General features: G+C 44.8%; 1 long non-coding RNA gene and 1 other non-coding gene across 2 annotated transcripts in view; both read right to left on the reverse strand.

Moving 5' to 3' along the window:
* Positions 1-23,131, reverse strand: part of LOC128323387 (uncharacterized) — a 111,872-nt gene that overhangs the window by 24,218 nt on the left and 64,523 nt on the right. The window lies entirely within an intron of this gene.
* TRNAA-AGC (transfer RNA alanine (anticodon AGC)) lies at positions 11,681-11,751 on the reverse strand. Its single transcript has one exon. It is a non-coding gene; the product is annotated as a tRNA-Ala (tRNA).

Consider the following 23,131-nt stretch of genomic DNA (forward strand, 5'->3'; position numbering starts at 1 on the left):
TACATTTCCAGGATGCTGTTAGAATTAAGCTGAAGATGAAGTGAGTTATTATCTGCAGCGACTGCCGAGTTCAGACTGGATGCTTCATGATGTGCACGAGTCAATAAGGTCAACCGCTAATCTGGTGTGTTGGAGAGCGCCTGTTTCTATGCACGGGAGCCTCTTGGTGCTATAATTTTGGAAGCTGCACAGGTGCATCGATCCATGACCGCCATGAAATTGCTGTGTTTAGCATAATCCCAGAGACCACTGTGAGAGGATTTATTAACTGCTCACAGTTGCCAGCTGAGATTAAACCAATTCACAGCCCATCCACAGAAGTTCTGGAAGTAGAGCTGCATAACTAAGTTCCACCGATACATGCCTTGCACTCTGTTTCCAAGCTCTTTTTTTTCTAAATGTGGCATATGGAATGGACCACAGAAAGGGTCAGCTGAACCCAGTCATGTGGTTTTATGAGACAGGATGACGGACAGAATGTAGCAATGGTAACAACATCATTGGAGCCTGGGATGTGCGTCCCATCTGCCTAATGTATAGACTGTTCTTGCTTATACCATTGTAGTCTGATTCACACAATCATTCAAATCTAGGTTTAATGTGAGTCATCGACACTGGCATAATTGTGTGAATTAATTTATACCAAGTCTCAGATTCATCTCAGGCCATAAACCACTTTGACATGGATTCACACAGTCACACGAATACTGGAAACCCACATTAAACCTAGATTCAAACTACTGTGTGAGCCAGGCCTTTATCTGCAAGAATCCTCCCTGAAATACCTACATGAAGTCATGGTTTGTGATATATGATTGGACTAGTGGACTCCAAAGTGATCCAAAGCACTGAGTTCCCCCTTTAATTACTGCAGACTATACAGTAGATTATACTGTAGTATAATCTACTCATGGATTCTTTTCACTGCCACTTCTTGATTGTGTACATACTGGCTAGCTCTATATCTCTTGACTAAGGGCATAACTCATTACTTGCCACTTATGAATATGGAATGTTCATAATGTATGTAAAGACGGAAGCAGATATTTCAGGATGCACACATGTGCATTGGTTAAACTTTTTGAGATAAGTACACATACAAATACGAAAATGACAAATATTTCTATACTGTATATTTCTATAGTTCTCAAAGTAGTTTAGATAGAAAAATACATACATACATACATACATACATAAATACATACATACAATGCCTCTCTGTCCCCAAAGCGTCCATAATCTAAAAAATAAAAATGTTAGACTCCAGCAACAGCCACTGGAGGAATGCTGTGCTGTGGATGGATAGGGCCAGTCACTCTCCCCCTGCTAAAGAAAGAGAATCACCACTTTAAAAGGTGCCTCTTTGCTTAAAAAAAAAAAAGGAATAGTTAACAAATTTGCATGAACCCAAATTCAATAAATTTGGATTCCACATCAACACTAGTTTTGACAGTATTTTATATACACACACACACACACACACACACACACACACACACACACACACACACACACACACTGGTAGTGTAGAGGGGATTGGAGTAAAAGACCAGCTCTGAAATCCTATGACTCTGTGAGTTCTCTCTGTGAAAGAACTTAGCACTGTGACCAACTCTGCATACTTCGTGCTCTGCAAACAATTTGGAAATACCAAAAAGCAAGAGTTAAGGGTTCCTGATGCATCGATTCCATACTGGAAACAAGTTCAGATCAATTGGATCTCCACAATCCAGGGAAAATTTTGGATAAGAATTTCAGAAGTATCTCTAGCCTTAACTGTGAGTCTCCAATACCCTCAGACAAGTCACTGGGCCAGTTTGGATGATAATGACTGCCCCGCCCCCCACATGAGTACCGTGGCAGCATGCATGTATCATCTTCAGCATGCTTTTCCTTAATTGTGTGGGGGTGCAGTTCATCTAAATGGCCCCTCTACACATGGTGGAAATGCTAGAATAATAAAATCACAGCATTTTTGAGTCGGAAACAGGGGCGGAGCCACCATTGGGCGAACGGGTTCAAAGAACCTGGGCCACTGCCAATACGGGGCCGTGTCTTGCAGCCCCAACATGCCCCCTGCATGTGCTGCTAGATGTGGAGGGGCGTTAATTCGCTCCCAAATGGGGCTGTGCTGCCCCGTTTGGAAACGAAATCAGCCTGAAACGAAATCAGCATTGGCAGTGTGGGCTGGAGTAACTCTCCCTCTCTCCTCTCCCATGCAGTCCCGTTTGGGATGGAGATCAGCCTCCATCCCTCCAGTGGATGGAGATCAGCCACATTGCATTGGCAGTGTGGCCAGAACGGCTCTCTCTTCCTTTAAAGGCAGGGAGTGTCGCTCTGGCCCATGCAGCCCAATGCAGCGTGGGCCGATCTCCCTTCCAAACAGGGCCACGCGGTCCTGCTTGGGAGGGAAACCACACCCCTGTGTCTGACGTCAGATGTGTGGGGAGGGGCCAGGGGGTTGCAGTGGCGGCCGAACACAGGCCACTGCCAGTCTCTCTTCATGCCTGGTAGGAAGGGCCCATTGAGGTCTTTTAGTCCAGTCCACTGCTCAGTGCAGGCAAGTACCATAGCATCCCAGACAGATGGCTGTCCAGCCTCTGTCTGAAAACCTCCACTGAAGGAGAGCCCACTTCTGCATGAGGCAGGCTGTCCCACTGTTAAACAGCTACTACAATTAGGAAAGTTCTCCTAATGCCTAGCCCAGATCTGCTTTCCTGTAATTTCAACTCAACGGTTTTCTCTTGCATAATCTCTTCAAACTTAAAATACTCCCGCAAAGCTGTTACTTGGGCACAGCTCATATGGAACTCCAAATCTAGGGTGGTCCTCGGCTTAAGAACTCCTTCACAAGGTTGTTGTGAGACTAATAGGCTGTTCTGAATAATCAGAGGACGTTTATGCCTAGACATGTCTTTGGTCTTCTATATGAATTGAGGTCTAGTATTCTTTCTGGGACCCAAGACAACAGGTGTAGTGATCCAAGGGTTGCCACATGTCCTGGCCTGGCCTGGACAGATATCAAGCTCCACTGTTGGGGGCTCTTTCCAAACCCAGTAAAAAAAAGAAGAGTTTTAAAAGTTTCATCTGCCCCATTGGATGCTCGTGTCCGGGAATTCGTTCTGATGAAGGTGGCAACCCTGAGTGATCCAGATGTCCCCTGTTATCTTGGCAAAGAGGCATCTTTTAACATGGTGATTCTCTTTATTTAGCAGGGGGAGAGTAACTGGCCCTCTCCACCCCCAGTACAGTACTTCCAGTGACTGTTGCTGGTATCAAATACATACATACATACATACATACCAAGAGCATGCCATGAGAAACACCTGACTCTTGAAAGATGGGTCACTGCAGTGTTTTGATCGGTGAGTCAAGCATCTCCCTTTGCAGCACTCAAGCTTATTTTCAGTGGTATTTGGCATATGCTGAGCTGTAAAGCTGTTAAAAGAATAGCTTGTTCCCCGCAGTGCCATATTTAGCTCATCTTGGGTAATAAAGAATGCAGTGAAAAGCAACATTGAGGGGAACGTTGAACCGGTGTTCTTGGAAGAGGTTTGCCCAAACAGACCAGCAGCAACAACTGTTGTTCCTGTTATGTTTTGCTCTCAGCTGACCAAAGTGACTATTATTTTGTGACCAAAAGGAGCTGTACGGCTGAGGGGAGGCTGAAGGCTAAGAAGCCAGAGGAGCAGGGCAGAGATGGGGGGCGGGGGGGGGGTAGAGACAAGGCTGGCTTGTGACACTGGGGGTTGCTGGTCTTGTGGTTGCAAGCATGAATTGTCCCCTTTGCTAAGCAGGGTCTGCCCTGGTTTGCATTTGAATGGGATGATGATATATTGACTGAGCATGATGATATATTCCCCTTAGCAGATGGGGCCACTCTGGGAAGAGCACCTACATGCTTGCATGCAGAAGGTCCCAGATTCCCTCCCCGATAGGGCTGAGATAGACTCCTGCCTGCAACCCTGCAGAAGCCTCTGTGTAGACAATACGGAGCTAGATGAACTAATGATCTGACTTGGTAGAAGGCAGCTTCCTATGTTCCTATTCTAGGGCCTGGGGCAGAAAATCAAAACCCCCACCCTGCTGCAGCATGAGAACAATATATTAAGTCAAAGACATAGTAACATAGGAAGCTGCCATATACTGAGTCAGACCATTGGTCTATCTAGCTCAGTATTGTCTTCACAGACTGGCAGCGGCTTCTCCAAGGCTGCAGGCAGGAATCTCTCTCAGCCCTATCTTGGAGATGCTGCCAGGGAGGGAACTTGAAACCTTCTGCTCTTCCCAGAACGGCTCTATCCCCTGAGGAGGACTATCTTACAGTGCTCACATGTGGTCTCCCATTCAAATGCAACCAGGGCAGACCCTGCTTAGCCAAGGGGACAAGTCATGATTGCTACCACAAGACCGGCTCTCCCCAGATGGACCATTCTGGGAGTTTTAATAGCATCCCGAATCTGACACTTCTTGACCCCTGCTAACTGGGCAATGAGGCACCTTTTAACATGGTGATTCTCTTTATTTAGCAGGGGCAGAGTAAATGGCCCTCTCCACCCCCAGCACAGTACTGGTGTACCCCCACACAGTTGCTGGTGTCTATCTTATGTTTTTTTTTAGATTGTGAGCCCTTTGGGGACAGGGACCCATCTTATTTATTATTTCTCTATGTAAACCACTTTGGAAACTTTTGTTGAAAAAGCAGTATATAAATATTTTTGTTGTTGTTGTTGTAAAGCCTGACCACAGACATGTTCACTCATTCTCCCTCACACTTTCCTGATGCCCATTTGTTGGATATCTGTGTGAAGAGGCCGTACATGCATTTAGCTATACAAGTGTCGGCCTTCTCCACACATTCAAGAATCCCAGCATTCCTGAATGCATGGGGAAAAGCCCCACAGACATAGGCATAGTGTACATAAAGCTCCCTCACACTAACTTCTGACATGTGGATGTCAAGGGGCATGGCCAGTGTGCAGGGTCCCATTTCTCCCTCACATGTGAAGGATGAACAAGTGAACAGCCCTAGTCTCTCATAGCAAAGTTGGCCCAGATGGCAGGGGGTTGTTTCTGTTTCCTGCTGGCAAGAAAGAGTGTGGAGAAGCCAGGTTGACTTCTTCAGCTAAACACTTTCAATCTAGCACTGTGGCCCCAATCCAAATAGGGCCCCCCACAGTTGTTTTTTTGGTGAACTACCTAGAGCCTTTGGAATCAGGTGGTATATAAATCTAATTGATTGATTGATTGATTAAATACATAAATAGAAATATGTTGAGGGTACAATTCCTATGTCACATCTCATTTGGCCCTTACTAGCAAAGCTTGTGCTTTGTTTGCAGGAAGGAGTCCAGCTTCAAACTCTGGCATCTCCAGCCAAAAGGATCATGGGTGTTGGTTATAACCTATAAAGTCCTAAACAGCTTAGGCCCAGGTCATATAAGAGAATGACGAGCCCCATCACCCACTGAGATCATCTGGAGAGGTTCATCTGTAGTTGCCACCAGCTGGTCTGGTGACTATGCAGGGATGGGCCTTCTCCTTTGCGCCCCACAACTCTGGAATGTGCTCCCTGCTGTGCTGAGATAAGAGCCTCCCCATCTCTGACAACTTTTAATAAGTCTCTAAAGACACATACATTCACCCAAAGGTTTTTTTTTTAATTACTAGACCTGTGGTTTTAAATTGTTTTAATGTTTTAATTTCTTTTTAAATTTGTTTTATGTTGCTGTAGACCACCCAGAGATGGAAGTATGAGGTGGTGCACAAACACAATTAATTAATTAATTAATTAATTAATTAAGTCATGTAATTATTATGAATAAGTAAGTAAGGGCAAAGATCCTCCTCTGTCTTAGAGTTTGAAAGACGTCTGCCAGTCAGAGCTGACAATACACAACAACTGGGAACCCAAGCCAGTGGTCTGATAAGCAGGGGTGTATCTAGGATGGGGCAGGCAGGGCACGTGCCCTGGGCGCCACTTGAAGGGGGGGCGCCATTTTTCAAAATGAATTTATTTTAAAATGGCCACCGAAAAGAAAATGGCCACCACGCATGCTCAAATAGCCTCTGTGAGGCCCTAGGCCATGCCAGGCCATGCAGAGGCCATTTGAGCATGTGCGGTGGCCATTTTGTTTCCGGCAGCCATTTAAAAAAAATATTTTAAAACATGGCCACTGCACATGCTCAAATGGTCCCTGCGAGGCCCTAGGCCTTGCAGAGGCCATTTGAGCATGTGTGGCAGCCTCCAAAATGGCCACCACACCGATCTTTGCAGGCCCAAAAATCAGCCCGGGATGGGCTGCGGCAGTGAATTAAGAGGCCAGCGGGGTGAGGGGGATCTTTGCAGACACCCCCCCAGCCTTTGGGAAGCCACACGAAGGGGCTACAGGTAATTTTTTTTAAATTTAATATAATATAAGTCACTGTACATATATTCAGTTTGGCACTATGTACAGATAATCAGGGCTTGTGAATACTGAGCTGAAGCTTATGAGCTAGGATTGTATTCATTTGCTCTTACTTTGCTTCTTGTGATAAGTGGGTTAAATGTGATATCTTAATAATATGGCTACTAATGGTGAGTTTGTCTTTGAATCAGTGTGAAATCCTTAGTATTAAGGCCCACTGGGAGTTTCTTGCTCTCTTTCTCTCATTTTAACTGTCTTTCTGAAATACAGAATATACTTCAAGCAGTGACTCAGTTTACTCTGCATATCCTTTAATTATTTTCAGAGTATCTGGGAAATACTCCATTTATTTTTAAAATGTATGTAATAGTGATGCTACAATACACAGTAGAGAATTAGACAGGCACTTCTGTTTAGTTTTCCAAGTACACCTCCACACAGTATTTACGTATTTCATGAGCCCCAGCATACTGAAATTTGTAGTTTTCCAGCATTTTTTGGTCTGGCTACGTCCACTGCTAAATAGTTTTTGAAATATTAAAAGATTAATGAGCTTGACTTGTATTTTTCAGCTGATATTATGGTAAAGTTATCTGAAAGATGGGTGTTGGATGTTTGGACTGGGGGGCACAATTTCAGTGCTTGCCCTAGGCGCTATTTCCCCTAGATACGCCTCTGCTGATAAGGCAGTTTCAGATCCTGCTGTGCAAGAATCTAGGATCTGTCATTGGCTTTCCAGAGGCTTTCTTGCATCCCATCATTAGCAAGCTCTGCTCATTGAAGGCTCAAAAAGTTTTGTGGAGGGAATTGCCACAGCTGCACTCCAGCACCAGAGCTGGCAGGAGACCATCTCTCCAGCTGTTATGCTGGACTTCAGCTTGTGGGGCAAGCAGCCCAAAATAGGATGATAGTTTGGTTCCATGTCCTTAGTTTTACTACATCAGCGGCGGCTTCCTGCCAAAGTTGGTTATGCCTTTTTAGCAACTCTGAGTAAAACAAGGGAAATGTAAAAAGCAGTTTAGATCAGTGCCATAAGGAAGAATTGGCTTCAGAAGTGTTTATCACTTGCATGGATCTTCCTGTCTTTGTGGGGCAAAATCAATCATTTTTCTGATCTGTTTGTGAGGTCAAAACCAGTTCTGGATAATTCTTTAGAGCACGGGTTCTCAACCCTGGTACTTTTGGACTACAGCCTGCAGCATCCCCAGCCACAAAAGGCCTTTGTGCCTGGGGATGATGGGAGTTGTAGTCCAACAGCACCAGGGAACCGAAGACTGAGAACCCCTGCAGTAGATCAAGTGATTCCCAACACAGAGATACAATGAAGGGAGAAGCAACACTTGCTAATTTGACACTGTTGGCAGCATAGTCTTTATCCAAAGGGTGGCAATCCTGGATGCAAAAACCACAGAAGTAAGGTATTTGTTGCTGAATCAACTTTGTGCAAGTCTTTAAAACTGTCTGCTTTTATTCATGCAAATGCAGTCCCAGGGGCTGCCCATTCCAAGGGAACCTAGTTGAATGGGAACACTACTTGCAGTTGGCCTAGGGTCTACCTGCCCTTTGCCAACACAAAGTAGATGGCGCACCAGAGGTGAAGTCAGCTTGAGAAATTCTATAGATTAGCTGACCCTGCACAGAGCATCTGTTCAGTCTTGCACTGAGCCTGTGGCATCCCATCCCCACAACTCTCTCGCTCGCTCTCGCCCCCCAACTCTCTTGCTTGCTCTTGCTGCACCCCACAACTCTCTCGCACACTCTTACTGCCCCCACAACTCTCTTACTCGCTCTCACCACCCCCACAACTCTCTCACTCACTCTCGCCACCCCCCACAACTCTCTTGCTCACTCTCGCCGCCCCCACAATGCTCTTGCTCGCTCTCGCCGCCCCCACAACTCTCTCGCTCATTCTCACTGCCCCCACAATGCTCTCACTCACTTGTCACCCCCCACAACTCTCTTGCTCACTCTTGCCACCCCACGCAACTCTCTCGCCTGCTCTACCCCCCCCAAAGTCTCTCAGTCGCACTCTCTGTCCTCCATCTTTCTATCTCTGTCTCGCAGTCCTTACTTTCTCCTGCCACTGCCAGGGACTGTCTCCTGCTTGCCGGAGAGCCTCCGAGCTCCCTGCTCCCTGCTACTTCATGGTGCGGTGCAGCCAAGCACCTCCCGCCCACAGAGCCAACTGTCCAGCTCCCAAAACCGCCCCCAGCCTCTGAGCTCCCTGCTGCTTCATGGCGCCCCCGAGCCAACTGTCAAACTGCTTTTCAGCCGCCTCACAAAACTCCCTGCTGCTCCGGAACTTTCTCCCCAGCTGTCAGCCAATCACCTCCTTTCTACCACGTCCCCACGCATGGCCCGTCTTGGAGAATTAATAATATAGATGTATACAGTGACTGTGCCTGTGTGGCTGATGTCGGAAAGAATGTCCAGTAACCATTGCTTGGCAATGGTTGCCAAGGGGTGTGGAATGTTGGGAGCAGGGCAGTTGAGAACAGGTGGGGAGGAAGGTAGAGAAGAGAAGAGGAAGAAGGGAATGAGGGAAGGAGTGAAGGATTGTCACTTTGGGGGATCATCAGCAATGGTGTAGTCATGAATTCAGAAGTGTAGACACCAGTGTTCCCTTCAAGGCATGCACATGTGCATGCACTCACAAGTTCTTTTGATGTCCGCTCAGCTAATTTTAGATCCTGCTCAGGTTGAATCAGGAAGGCCCCATTCTGAGTGCATGTGTGCACACATTGCCTTGATACTGCCACCCAGAACAAAACTCATTCTGCACACAGATGGAGGGGAAAAAACAGAACACTGGTAGGCACTCTTCATGACAGCCCCCATAGCCACGACCACCCCAACTGCCACCTCCCTTCACTTTGCTGGATGCAATAAATTGGGTGTGTGTGTGTGTTTCTGTTCCAAGAAGTCAAGGTAGGATAGTTTCCTAATCCTACAGAGCTTGAAGAGAAGCTCTGCCCCCAGAAGAGCAGTCTGAATTGCCAGCCAGAAAGGGTGGAGGATACTCCTTATAACAGAAGAGTGGTAAGAAAATCAATGGAGGACAGTTATGAAACAAACTGTGGGATAGCAAGATCAAGATATGATTTCCACTCAGAAAGCAACAGGCTTTGCGTCCCTGCTGAGACCCGGGTGGGAAAAAAGTGCTGGGTCTGCATCTCTGCCTGTTCCTGCAGAACGACACCCTTGCTTATACTGAGTCAGATCATTGGTCCATCTAGCTCATCTAGATTGGCAGTAGCTTTTCAGAGTTTCAGATCGATAGCTCTCTGGTCTACCTAGAGATGCCAGGGATGGAACTTGAGACTTTCTGCAAGTAAAGCAGATGCAATTGCTTTAATAATCTTAATAATGCCACACTGATATTTCTGAATACTGGAGACATTAATAAAATCCACTGCTTTAAGATGTGACGGCTGCTCCTCTAAATGGCTTTAAAAGGCAGTTGGACAAATTCATGGAGGAAAAGTTTCTCAATGGCTACCAGTCTTGGTGGCCATATGTTACCTCCAGGTTCAGGGGGATTATGCCACAGAATACCAGTTCCAGGGGAACAATGTAAGGAGGGCCATTGTTAAACTTGTTAAGTTTCAAGTCACAAAATACAAACGTAACTTCTTCCATCCAAATGTTGATGTCTGAAGAGAGCTGGTCTTGTGGTAGCAAGCATGACTGGTTGCCTTAACTAAGCAGGGTCCACCCTGGTCGCATATGAAAGGGAGACTAGAAATGTGAGCACTGTAAAATATTCCCCTTAGAGGATGATGGAGCAACTCTGGGAAGAGCAGAAGGCTCCCAGTTCCCTCCCCGGCATCTCCAAGATAGGGCTGAGAGAGACTCTTGCCTGCAAACTTGGAGAAGCCACTGCCAGTCTGGGTAGACAATACTGAGAGAGATGGACCTATGGTCTGACTCAGTATATGGCAACTTCCTATGTTCCTAATGTTTGTCTGGTCTCTCCAGCTCTTTAAAAGAGCCCATGGCCTCCACCTGCCACACCAGCATTTTGCTCTAGACTGCAGAACCTCTACTGGTAACTGTGAGATTGCTGTAAAGACATCACATTTGCCTGCAGAGATTTCTCAGTCTGGGACTTGAATCCAGGCTGAAGTCATGAAGCCCATTGTCCTAATTACACAATATCATCTTGGCGCTTTCCAGATTAAACCCTACAACAGTATCACTATGGGTCTGCTAAGTGTGCTTCTGTACTTCCTGTGCTGTGACACCGCAGTCCCTGCGCTGACAGCAAGGTGCCGTTCACATTTCCGATGCCTTCTTTCGGGTTTTATCATTGCGTTATAGTGCCACAATGTTGTAAGTCTGTTGCAGAAAAATAGCTGTATTTTCTTGTTGTAGGAGTTTGAAATTCTGGGGGGCATTTTCAATATGATCCTGCCAAGTCAAAGCATTTTATCCCTGTTGTAGCGTGTAATCTGGAAAGCACCATTGTCACTGCTGTAGATTTCATGAAGTCTAGAAAACAGCCTACTTGGGCACTACAGAAATGGAATTCTCAAAAACTATGTGGGAGAGACCAGGGAATTGTGGTTGTGAATGCCAAGTGGTTGTGAATACTTCTGTTCCATTCTACAGAAAAGACATATGGCTCCGAATGTCCTAATTTATCCTTCCATTAGCCTTGTCTGTTCCTGGTGATTGGGCTTGAAGATCCAGGAGAGCTGGCTCTTAACTCACAGAACATAGGAACACAGGAAGCTGCCATATACTGAGTGAGACCATCTAGCTCAGTATTATCCTCACAGACTGGCAGCGGCTTCTCCAAAGTTGCAGGCAGGAATCTCTCTCAGCCCTATCTTGGAGATGCCAGGGAAGGAACTTGAAACCTTCTGCTTTTCCCAGAGTGGCTCCATCCCCTAAGGGGAATATCTTACAGTACTCACACATGTAGTCTCACATTCATAAGCAACCAGGGCAGACCCTGCTTAGCTAAGAGGACAAGTCATGCTTGCTACCACCAGACCAGATCTCCTCCAGCTGGGTGGAGACAGGGGCATAGTCATAATTGGGAAGAAGGTAGAGTTCTATGAAAGGCAGATCAGGATACAAGGGGCCTGTTGTCAAGCCAGGCAGGGGTTATGACCTGAAGTAGCAGCTGGTTGAAAGGAAGCAGAAGCCGAGTCTTCACAGTAGGAAGCTGCCATCTACTGAGTCAGATCAGTGGTCCATCTAGCTCAGTATTGTCTACTCTGTGGTGGCTCTCCAGGGCTTCAGGCAGTTTTCTCAGCCCTAACTGGAGATGCCAGGGATTGAACCTGGGACCTTCTGCATGCTAAGCAGATGCTCTGCCCCTGAGCTATGGTTCATACCAAGAAGGCAATAGCCCTGAGGACAAGTCTTTATAGTTCCCATTGCACTGGATTAGCGGTTTGAGTCAGTTGACTGGTGACTCAGCCTAGATGGTGCCTGTTGGGGACACTCCCCAGTGATGCCCACTATGGGCTGATTGCGGGGAAGTCCATTGGCACATCCTGGGAAGCTGCTCTCATGACCAAACAATACCCTGTCAAGAGAGGCTGAAAGAAAGGTAGTTTGCCAAAGGCCATCTAGACTGATGAGTTCGTGGCCAGGATATGAGCTAGGGGCTTCCTGGATGATAACTCACGTGCTTAACCATTTTTATTTATTTATTTATTTATTTGATTTATATACCGCCCTTCCAAAAATGGCTCAGGGAGGTTTACAATTAAAACAAACTTGTAAAACAATGAAAAGCTAAAACAAATTAAAAATAATAACACAGCAATTAGCAATTAGCAATTAACCATTGCCCCTGGATCCCAGGAATAAAATTTCTGCATAAGATATAACAGAAGCCCAGTTCAGACTTTATACTGTATGAGTGAACAGGTGTCTGTACACTCATACACACATTTGTGTGAATGGCTGTACCCATGTTCATTTTAGAAGTAGAGCTGGATTCAGGCCCTTCAAATGCATGGTACAGAGAGGAAGTGTACTTCTGCACCTGCGTTCAGCAGAACATGTGAATGACTGTACCTGTGCACAGATATGTACCTGTACAATGTACATTCATTGTATGAGTGTTGAACACAATGTGTGAATGGGCCTAGATGGAGAGCCCAACTGCAAGGTCATGGGGGCCTCCACAAGATGTGCTGCTCACCACATCATCGTGGTAACTTTGGAAGATTCAAGATATGTGGGGGATCCCAGGCAATTGCTCTTTCCTACAGCAGTGTATCTCCAGTTTCCAAGCGTGGCAATGGTGGTGCGGGAAGAAGGCACAGTGCAGTCTCTTCCAACGTGGTCTGGATCTTCCAACATTACCAGAGTGGCGTGAAAGGAAGGCGTGCTACTGCCGCTCCTGCACTAATAAGAACTCAAGAACAGCCCTGCTGGACCAGGCCCAAGGCCTATTTACTCCAGCATCCTGTTTAACCCAGTGGCCCACTAGATGCCTCTGGGGAGCTGACAACCAGGAAATGAAGGCATGCCCTCTCTCCTGCTGTTGCTCCCGGGCAACTGGTATTTGGAGGCATCTTGCCTCTTAGACTAGAGGTGGCCAATAGCCCGCAGACTAGTAGCCATTGATAGACCTGTCTTCCATGAATTTGTCTAAGCCGCTTTTAAAGCCATCCAAGCTAGTGGCCATCACCACATCCTGTGGCAGAGAATTCCATAGAAAAATTATGCACTGTCTGAAAAAGTACTTCCTTTTTGTCAGTCCTAAATTTCCTGGCCTTCAGTTCTATGGGATGACCCCTGGTTCTAGAGTTGTGTGTGAGAGAGAAACATTTCTCTCTGTCCACTCTCTCTACTCCATGCATAATTTTATACACCTCTATCGTGTCCCCCCATAGTCTTCTCTAATAAAAGGAACATTAGCAGACACCAATAGTAAGTCAGTTGATTTCATGGTGTTCCTTCTATTAAATGGATATTTATGCTGGTACAAGTCGACGAATAAGAGAGCGGTTTTCAGGATGCTTACTTGGAAATGGTCCTTGTGCTGGGGGAAACAAGATCTCCCTTTGAAAATGAACACAAAGAGCTGGCTTGTGTGCCGAGCATTATTTCACAATGATCTACAACAATGGCTATTTGGGAACAGCTGGCCCATGGCTCCTTTAGACAAAGCCGCAGTGGGGCTGGAGACCTCCTACGGGTGAACCATAACCGTTGCCCTAGTAACAGTTAATCGGCACGTGTTTTATTGTTCCCAACTGTTTTCCTGGGGTATTTGCAGGTGGCGGGAGATCTTTTTCTGAACAAGGGGTCGCAACCTCGTGAACTTTCAGATGTAGCAACAAATTGGGGGACAAAAACATTTTTCCCGTTTCAGGCAGATTAAGTAAATCTTATTATATATCATTTAGGAGACAGATGCAACCCAGCGTTTTTTTGTTTTTTTAAAAAATATTGGGTACAGAAAGATCTCTTGCACAAGCTGAACAATAATATGGTAGTCTATCTTGTGTGTGTGTGTGTGTGGGGCTTGTGTTAGACAACTTCCTGGTGAATTGTTCCTGTGATATTTGGATGTTGATGCAGTTGAAATTTTGTTTTCTGTGAGTGCAGGTTAAGATCTTGCAAGCCTTCTCACTGGAGGATTTCAAATTAATTTTGGCTCTGATAAAAGACCACTTTTAAAAAATAAAAATAAAAATATAAACACACACAATAAAAACAGCAGCCAAAAACCAGAAGGAAAAGTAGCAATTGAACCAGAAACATAGCCATTTGGCCTCTGTGTTTACTATGTTTCTCTCTCGACATTTATACATAGATGCTAGCTGAGGGCAACACTTCATGCAGCTGATGAAATGGGTAGTAGTTTAAGCAAGCGTATGGTACAAGGTGCCACAAGACTCTAAGGCAGTTAACACATTCGAAAACTGGATATGACAAGTGTCCTACCCAGGTTTTGTAATTGTGGGTGCTCCCAATTTTTGCTTGTGTGAGAGCAAACCGTTAGGTAGGAGGAAGGGAGAGTGATCGTGTGTGAGAGAGGAGTTAGGGGGGCAGTGCTGTCCTACCCAGCTTTTATACCCAACGTTTTACCAAGGTAGGAGGAAAAAACCATCCTAACCAGCTCCTGCCTCATCTATGATCACTCCCCCCACTCTTACCTAGTGGTTTGCTCCCACACAAGCATAAATTGGGAATGCACACAGCTCCCAAACCTGAGTAGGGCACTTGTCCTACCCAGTTTTCGGTTGTGTGAACAGCTTTCTTCTTTTTCCCCCCAAAAAGAAAAAAAGTAGAATAATCTATTAAAAGCTTGGGAGAATCAAATGCCTTCCCCTGCTGCTGAAACGATATCAAGGTTGGCACTGGCTACATGCCGAGGAGACATTCCCCAGCTGTAGTGCCAACATCAAAAAGGCTCCTCCTCTGATCACTACCCACTGCGCCTCTGAAGTCAACACCACTAATGTTAGGGCCTCTGATGCAGAGAATCACAAACAGCATTTCCTTCACAAAGGCAGCATTGCTTCATTTCCGAGGCAAAGGACAACACGGCACCTTCCCATCTGCAAGGGAGTGCTCCGCATTCTCAGGCAGTGGCAGCAACATGCAACCACGCTCAGATTATGTTACCAAGCCAGGCAAGAGTACCAGGGGCATTCCTATCCTAGCTCAAGTTGTAGGGTGGAGAGAAGCGTCCAGAGGAGCAGAGCAACAGAGGAGGCTCTGTTATAGCCTGTTCTGCCCAAAGGCTCAGGATGAGTAAGACCACTGATTAAAATTCAAATATAAGTGGTAGACATGGAAAAGATGACCTAAATAAAATGGTCTTGGGACAGAGAAGCTTGGAAGAATCCAATAGTTCTTTCCATGATCACTGGATGAGAGTTAATGCATATTTGGACTGACACATATGGACTTTGTTAATCACAGAATGTGTCTTTAATTTTTTTTTATAGCTATATTTGAACACAGGAAACGGCAGTCACTTAGATTCATCCATCTGTCTCAGCAGTGTTGCACTGACTGGCAGTGGGTGATCCAGGATTCTAGGCAGACGTCTTTCCCTGCCCTAGCTGGAGATGCCAGGGATTGAACCTGGGAATTCCTGCATGCCAAGCAGATGCTATAGTCCCATGGCCTAGCTTAGTGGGAGTGAGCGCAACTGAAGACAGTGGGACTTACTTTGGAATAAACTCACATAGGATTGTTCAGCATCCATCAAGCTGAAATCTGCCGACACTGGAAATCTGGTGGTGATCTGGTTCAGATATAATGACAACGCATGCTTTGAACATTGGTTCCCACTGTTAAAAATGGCTCCATACCTCCATTCAGCCAGCCAATCAGATTTGCAGTACTGGCGGGCAAGAAGGGAGGAAGGAGCAGGCCCAAATGCCTGGAGAGGTACTGTATTTACCTGAATCTGGTCTTGTGGTAGCAAGCATGACTTGTCCCCTTAGCTAAGCAGGGTCTGCACTAGTTGCATATGAAAGGGAGATGAGAAGTGTGAGCACTGTAAGATATTCCCCTCATGGGATGGAGCCGCTCTGGGAAGAGCAGAAGGTACCAAGTTCCCACCCTGGCAGCATCTCTAAGATATGGCTGAGAGAGATTCCTGCCTGCAACCTTGGAGAAGCCGCTGCCAGTCTGTGAAGACAATACTGAGCTAGATAGACCAATGGTCTGACTCAGTATATGGCAGCTTCCGATGTTCCTATGAATCCAAGACTATTTTCCCCCAATATTTTTGGTATCTTAAATTCAGAATCCTGTTCCTTTCGAGTAAATGCAGTATAACCTGCATTTAACCTTCACTTTTAAACCGGGCTGTCTTAAATTCAGAGTCGTCTTCAATTTGGATCAATACATTACTTCAGATAAGCCCAGAGTAGCCCCAGATCTGCCTAATGCCTCCCCCATAGGCGGAACTGGGGGGGGGGCAGGCAGGGCACATGCCCTAGGCGCCACTGAGGTGGGGGCACCACGCCAGTTCCTGCCACCCCCACCCCATTGCCCACCTGCCCAGCCCCAGGGCCCCTCAGCCACTTGCCTCCAGCTCCGGCTGATCTGCGAGGCAAAGGATCAGCAAGGCCTGCAAACTGCAGAGCAGCTCTTCTCTCCCTGCCTCTCAGCTGATCGGTGGGTGGGCGGGGCTTCCAGAGAGGCCTCCGAGTAGGCCTCCCTGAAGCCTGCACTCGGTAGGCCAAGCAAGCCAGGAAGGAGGAAGCAGACAGAGTTCTCTGCAGCAGCAGCAGACCTTCTGCCCAGACCATCCAGCACAGCTTTTGCCAGGTAGGCTGTGAATTCCTTTTTGTGGTCCCCCCACCCCTATAGGAATCTGCTTGCCATAGGGCTTTGATATGGGGGGTGGGGTGAGACTGAGAAGTTTCTGAATATTTAAAACAGACTGAAAAATGTGCTGGCTTTAAAAACAAAAACTATCTAAAAAGGCCTATAAGTGGCTTGTTTCAGGGCAGAAAATTACAAAAACTTCTGGAACAAGTATATTTTATTTATTTTCATTCATTCATTCATAAATGCACTTATGTTCAAGTTGTTTTGCAACCCAGAAGGTCTGAGTGAGAACTGTGAAGCATGTCTTGTGCTTTTATTTTATTTTATTTTATTTTTCTTGTGTGTGAACTGCTCCCCAATAACTTGCAGGGACTTCAGGGTAAATCTGGCCAACATGTGAATGCAGCACCTCCATTCCAGAGGAAATGTGTGTTAAAAGGCTTTAAAAGCCTCGTGTGAAAAACTTCCTGGAATCAAACTTTACTGAATTTGTTCAGAATTCTGAAAAAACATACATAGGCTCACCCTGCATGGTTGAAAGTCTCCTTTGCTAATCTGCAGCGAGGGGGCCATTTTAATAATTAGTGTTGCTAGTGTGTTCTAGGCATTAAAAGTAGCACAAATATATAGTACTCAATGTATATCACTATATACTGTGAAGTGTGCATGTGTGTATTCAGGAAATGTATTTCCAGGCAGCATACCTATTTTGAAATATCAGACTTAAATCTTTGGGGGCCTGGGGTGTGTGGAGGCCCTGGACTTTGAGGGGCTGGGGGCCCATTTTAAAATCTCATCTTGGCCCATTCCAACCTTGCTATGCCCCTCATGGGTTTCTGCACAACACCTGCACAGAAGAAACTTCCATGTAGAAAATGTGTCTCTTGTAAATTGACCCTGAATTTTCCATCCATGACTGGGATATCTGAGAGTTAGAGTCAATAATAAAAGAACAGCACACTGCTTGTAACAGGAAGGGGCAAATTACAATGATTTCTTAGTCTGGCAGGGGCTGGTTTTGGCCCTGGCAGAACTTGGCTGTCTGCTCCTGTTGCAACTGCCTCTGTCTAGTGTGGCAAACTAATGTATCCTCCTCCCTCCTGGTGTCAAAGTAAGCACTAGTGTCATGAATGCACATATACCCCATCATGAGCCATCAGTCATCATAAGACAAAGGCTGGCAGGAATCATTAACTGGTTTATAGACACACACACACACCCCACCACCTTCTTCTTCCCCTATTTTGCTAGTGGGCAGGTGATCCTCTAGGCCAAAGTCATGTTTTTAAAAGAATGAGACGAGACAGAGAAAATGACACTTGGAATCCTCGCATAACTCCTGACTGTTGTTCTAAGTCTTTTACAGAGATGGCTCATGTTTTCAGGTTTTGATCAACAACCATGTCTAGATGGTACAGTGTTCCTTTAACAGGGATTTCCAGATATTGTTGACTACAAGTCCCATCATTCCTGTTTGGACAGGGGCGCAATTTCAGTGCTTGCCCTAGGCGCTATTTTCCCTAGTTACGCCTCTGCCTCCCCCATCACAGTTAATATGTGTACCAGCAGCTGGTTTTATTTTAACGTAAAAAGAAGAAGACTGCTTGCTACAAGTCGATGAGAACAGCAAAGAAACAATTGCTAAGGCCTTTTTTCAGATGACTTTCAACAACAGAGAAACAATTGCTAAGGCCCTAAACCTTCTCCATCACCACCTTCGGCCAATGCCAGCCCAAAGAGAGAAGTCTTACGACATTTCCAAAGCTGGCTCTGGGCCAAGGTATCCCAAGGATGAGCAGCCACCAACATCTCTCTCCCTGAGCCCAAGTTGCCTTAATTAGTGCACAGATGGTCATTGCAAGAGGTCCTCTATCTCAACAGCTTTGGATGTTATTAAAAACACCAGTAAGCAGATGCATGAATGGTGATGGGGAACTCACACAGGGGAAACACGCAAAGTAGCTGTACAACTGGATCGTCCCCCCGCCACCGCCCCTGTGCTTATTGTGTAGAGTTGTCAACTCTGACTGAAACTATTCCTGTACATATTCTCCACCCAATATTTTGTATAATATCAAGTCATTAAAGTATCTGGGACTGTGGGGAAGATATTTCACATATATTTTGGTTATGTCCACTTGTTATTAACTTTTGTAAAGACATAATATCAGCAATTATTGAAATGACAGGCTGCAATTTAACTAATGGTCCAAAGGCAATTCTTCAGGGGTACATAAGAGAGATATTGCAAACAGATGTAGAAATGATTACATCTATTAACAGCACCAAGAAAAAGCATGGAAAAAAGCAATAGCTCCAACAAGACTAGATTGTTTGAAATATATTTGGAACATGCTATTTTTGTTAAAACTTATGAATTATTAACATTCCAGGGATGAGGATACAAAAGATAAATTTGTATCTAGAAGGATATTGTTTGTCCAATATCGGAATGAGAAGAAAGAGCAAGATTCTGTACACCCATATGAACAGTTTTCAGTGTTTTGATTTGTGAATTGGATGTTTTTGATATTTCAAAGGAAATGACAAAAACACATTAGGTTAAATCTAATAAAATGGCAAAAAGGAAAAGAAAAAGAAAAAAGACAACCTTTCCAGGATTGTTTTCATCAGTTACCTGGAGATTCATGCCGATTCCTAAAAACTCCAGCAATCTCTATTGCTATGCAAAGTTAGTTGGTTTGTTTATCAAAGTTGCCATCACTCACCTTCATTTCAAGCTGTTACAGACACCCCACGCTATATGCATGAACTGGGCCAAAGGAAACTGCGTATCAAAAAGTCCATACTAAGGAAATGGTGATGGAAGATACAACTCTGACCATCCACCAAATACACTGAGATCAGGCAGGGGAATGGATCTTCTCTGCAGTAGCTCCTTGCTTGAGGAATGCTTCCTGAAATTTATATACCTGGTGCTTGTGCACCTGACATTTTGGCACCAGGTGAGGACATTTGAATTCAGATGCTGGTTTAGGTTGGGTTTACATATCAATTGCAAAGCCAGGTAAACAAAAAATGGAGATCCTGGCAGTGTGCACACTCCCATGGAGTGTACAGGATTTCTTGCTGATCTCAGTTTCGCACTGTGAAAAAATTAAGCCAACAAGAACAAGCCTAGTTAAAATGAATATGCCCATATGAATCTGCCCAGGCCCTTGGCTTACCATCTTGAGCCCTGTTCATGGCCCCACCATTGACTGAGATTTGGTTGGTGGGGACAAGAGACAGGGCCTTTTTGGTTGTGGCCCCTCAGCTCTGGAACACCCTCCCAGAAGAGCTTCACCATGCTCTCTCCCTTCAGGTTTTTTTTAAATATACTTGATTAGAGAAGCTTTTTAGTATGTTTTACTATAGCCTAATGGGATTTTAATTTTAATTGAGCCCACCCCCTGACATTGTGTTTTATTTGTCTTATTGTGTTAAACTATATATTCTTTTTTTTTTTTAACTGTTGTGAGCTGCCCCAAGCAGTATTGTACTGGAGGAATGGAATACACACACACACACACACACACACACACACACGAATGAATAAATAAATAAATAAATAACATCTAAGATTAATTACCTTTGCTTAAATGCCAAATTTTCTCAGTGCAAATTTGAGATCAGCAGGTAATCCTGAGCCCACACAACAGGCTCCAAAGGAGTGTGCGTGCTACCAGGACCTCCAGTTTTTATTAACCTGACATCGCAGTTATCCTGTGAACCAGCCCTTGATGCTGCTTCTTTTCAGTGGGGGATGCATATTATGAAGTTAAGACAAATTGACCCTGAATCTGAATTGTTCATAATGAATGAAAAATTGTTTCTTTCTCAATCTTTACCTTTCTCTGAGTGCTCAGATATATGCAATAGTGGACAATGGAATACACATCTTAAGTGTTATCATATGAAGAAGAAAACTAGGGATGTGCACGAGCCGGATTGTCACCTCCTTCGGGAAGCGCCAAACTGGCTCGGGCGTCCACAGCCAAACCGGTCCAGCGAAGCGGGGAGTGATTCCCTTAAGGAGCAAGTAAACAAGTCCTTACCTGCTCCACTGCCTCCCCTGCTTTTTCTGGGAGTGGTGCTTGCTAGAGCAAAGGCCATGGCATCGACTCCTTACGGAAACTGTTACTACCCCACCCGCGCTTGCATTTGCACACTTGAGCACATCCCTAGAAAAAAACCTAATGCATCATATAAAATTTGCGTTCTCATTGCATATAAACCTCAGAAGGCAAATACAATTACTCTCCTCTGTTGTTCTGCTTTCCACGAGGTGCCAGTGATTGGACCATGCCATACTTTATAAACCAAATACTTTATGAACCAATAGTAAAATGTGTCTCAGATGCTTTGACTGTAATTCCAAAGACATACAGATCTATTTCCAGTGATCCCCTTGCGCAAACTAAAGTCAAATGTGCAATAGCATGTGAAATAGCATAATAGCATTAATTTAATTAATGTCAATGTGAAATAGCATGCAGATCTTTTAGCTGACAGGCAGAGAGGCTCTTCATCCTTCTTTTAAAATGGAAAGAAAATGTCATATGCATTTTTAAAGTCTCAGGTAGCATGGATATTATTTATAATGGACAAGTAAAAATAGCCTTTAAGCCCATTTGAGAACGACAGCTGCCCAGAATCCAAGTAACCTGTCATATTTCTTGCTGCAAAGGTTGAGAAAGTTGTAAAAAGTGCATCATGGTTAAGAAGCAGCAGGGGGTGGGGGGTGCGGAGTGAGAATTCCCAGAAATATGGCATGAGTAGAGAGCTCCCCCTACTGTCCATTTTTGAGAGTTCACTGAAACTTCCATCACATTGCTGAGGGCCACCATATAGATTGCAGCCACCATGGACAGACTGCTTTATTTTTTCTTACGTAGTGACTGCCATGGCAAGCAGCCTGTTCACACAAAAGTGTTTGTAGCTGGTATAAGGAGGCGTTTTTGGTTCGTGTATACAAAATACCTGTCTAAGTCTACTTCTTTCATCTTAAATCTCTTCTTTCACAATTCCTTCTTCCATGAATTTGTTTGTTTGTTTTTGCATGTATATCCTGCCCTTTCTCCAAGTAAACTAGAGTGGTGTACATGGTTTATGTTTATCCACACAAAAATCAAGTGAGGTGGGTGAGTCTGAGAGATAAGTGACTGGCCCAGAGTCACCCAGTGAGTTTCATGGGGATTTGAATTAGGATCTCCCTGGTCTTAGTCCAATGCTTTAACCACTACACCACACTGGCTTTTCTTGCTCAACCTTTATTCTGCACTCTCTGATGAAACTAAGGAATGTATAACTGCATTTGTTCACGTTTATTCCTTGCAACTTTTATCTCTCCTCCTCTTCTTGCCCTTTTTGAAATTTAGATTTGTCAGCTTGCCTACCACCATTCATATCTCGGTCACTTTCAGATTAGACTACTTTAATGTGCTCAGTGTGGGCCTGCCCTTGGAGATGGTTTGAAACAGTAGCTGCTTTCGAATGCCCTGAGCATCCGTTGATGGGTACAGGTTGACCCCATCCCGCAACCCTAATCACACCCATTCTAAAGCATCTGATTATTTACCAATTTATTTCTGAGCCCAGTTCAAGGTCTCCAGTCACCGCCAGCTCATCTGGTGGCCACACAGAGATGGGCTTTCTCGATTGCTGCCCCGAGATTGTGGAATGTGCTCCCCGCTGAGATGTGATCCTCCCCCATCCCTGACTTAAAAAATAAATAAATCTTAAGACCCATCTCTTCACCCAAGCTTTTTCAGCTTTTTAAATCTGTATTTTAATTTTATAGAGTTTTAATTTTATACTATTTTTAAATTGTTAAACTGTTTTAACTTTTTATATTTGTTTTATTTGTTTTTATGTTATTGTTAACCTCCCAGAGACGAAAGTTTGGGTGGTATACAAGTTAAATAAATAAATAAATAAATAAATAAATAAATAATAGCACTTACATTTATATACCACTTTATAGCCAGAGCTCTCTAAGCGGTTTACAATGATTTAGCATATTGCCCCCAACATTCTGGGTACTCATTTTACCGACCTCGGAAGGATGGAAGGCTGAGTCAACCTTGAGCCCCTGGTCAGGATTGAACTTGTAACCTAGGTACTTTAAAGCCTGTTCCATATGGATCTTAAGTATCCTAAGGAATACTTTTTCCAGTTTAAGACAGAAGTGTACAGTGAATTTATAACAAATGAAAAAACAAAGGCTATTTGGTTCATTGTATGAAGCCATCGCCACAAAGTTCTGAATGAACTGAATGGCACATGCATTTTCTATATATTTTCCATGTGTTTTTGTAGCCAGGAATCTGGGGGCTTACCTGTAGTGCAGCAGAGCAGACTTTCCCCTCCCCCCAACCATATTTAAGAGGAATGGCAGAACTCCTTTTGGTGACCGTTTTCAGCTCCTGTCCTCCCCCCACCGCCCCCAATGC

Source organism: Hemicordylus capensis, chromosome 1 (genome assembly GCF_027244095.1).
Source record: "Hemicordylus capensis ecotype Gifberg chromosome 1, rHemCap1.1.pri, whole genome shotgun sequence".
Classification (NCBI taxonomy): domain Eukaryota; kingdom Metazoa; phylum Chordata; class Lepidosauria; order Squamata; family Cordylidae; genus Hemicordylus; species Hemicordylus capensis.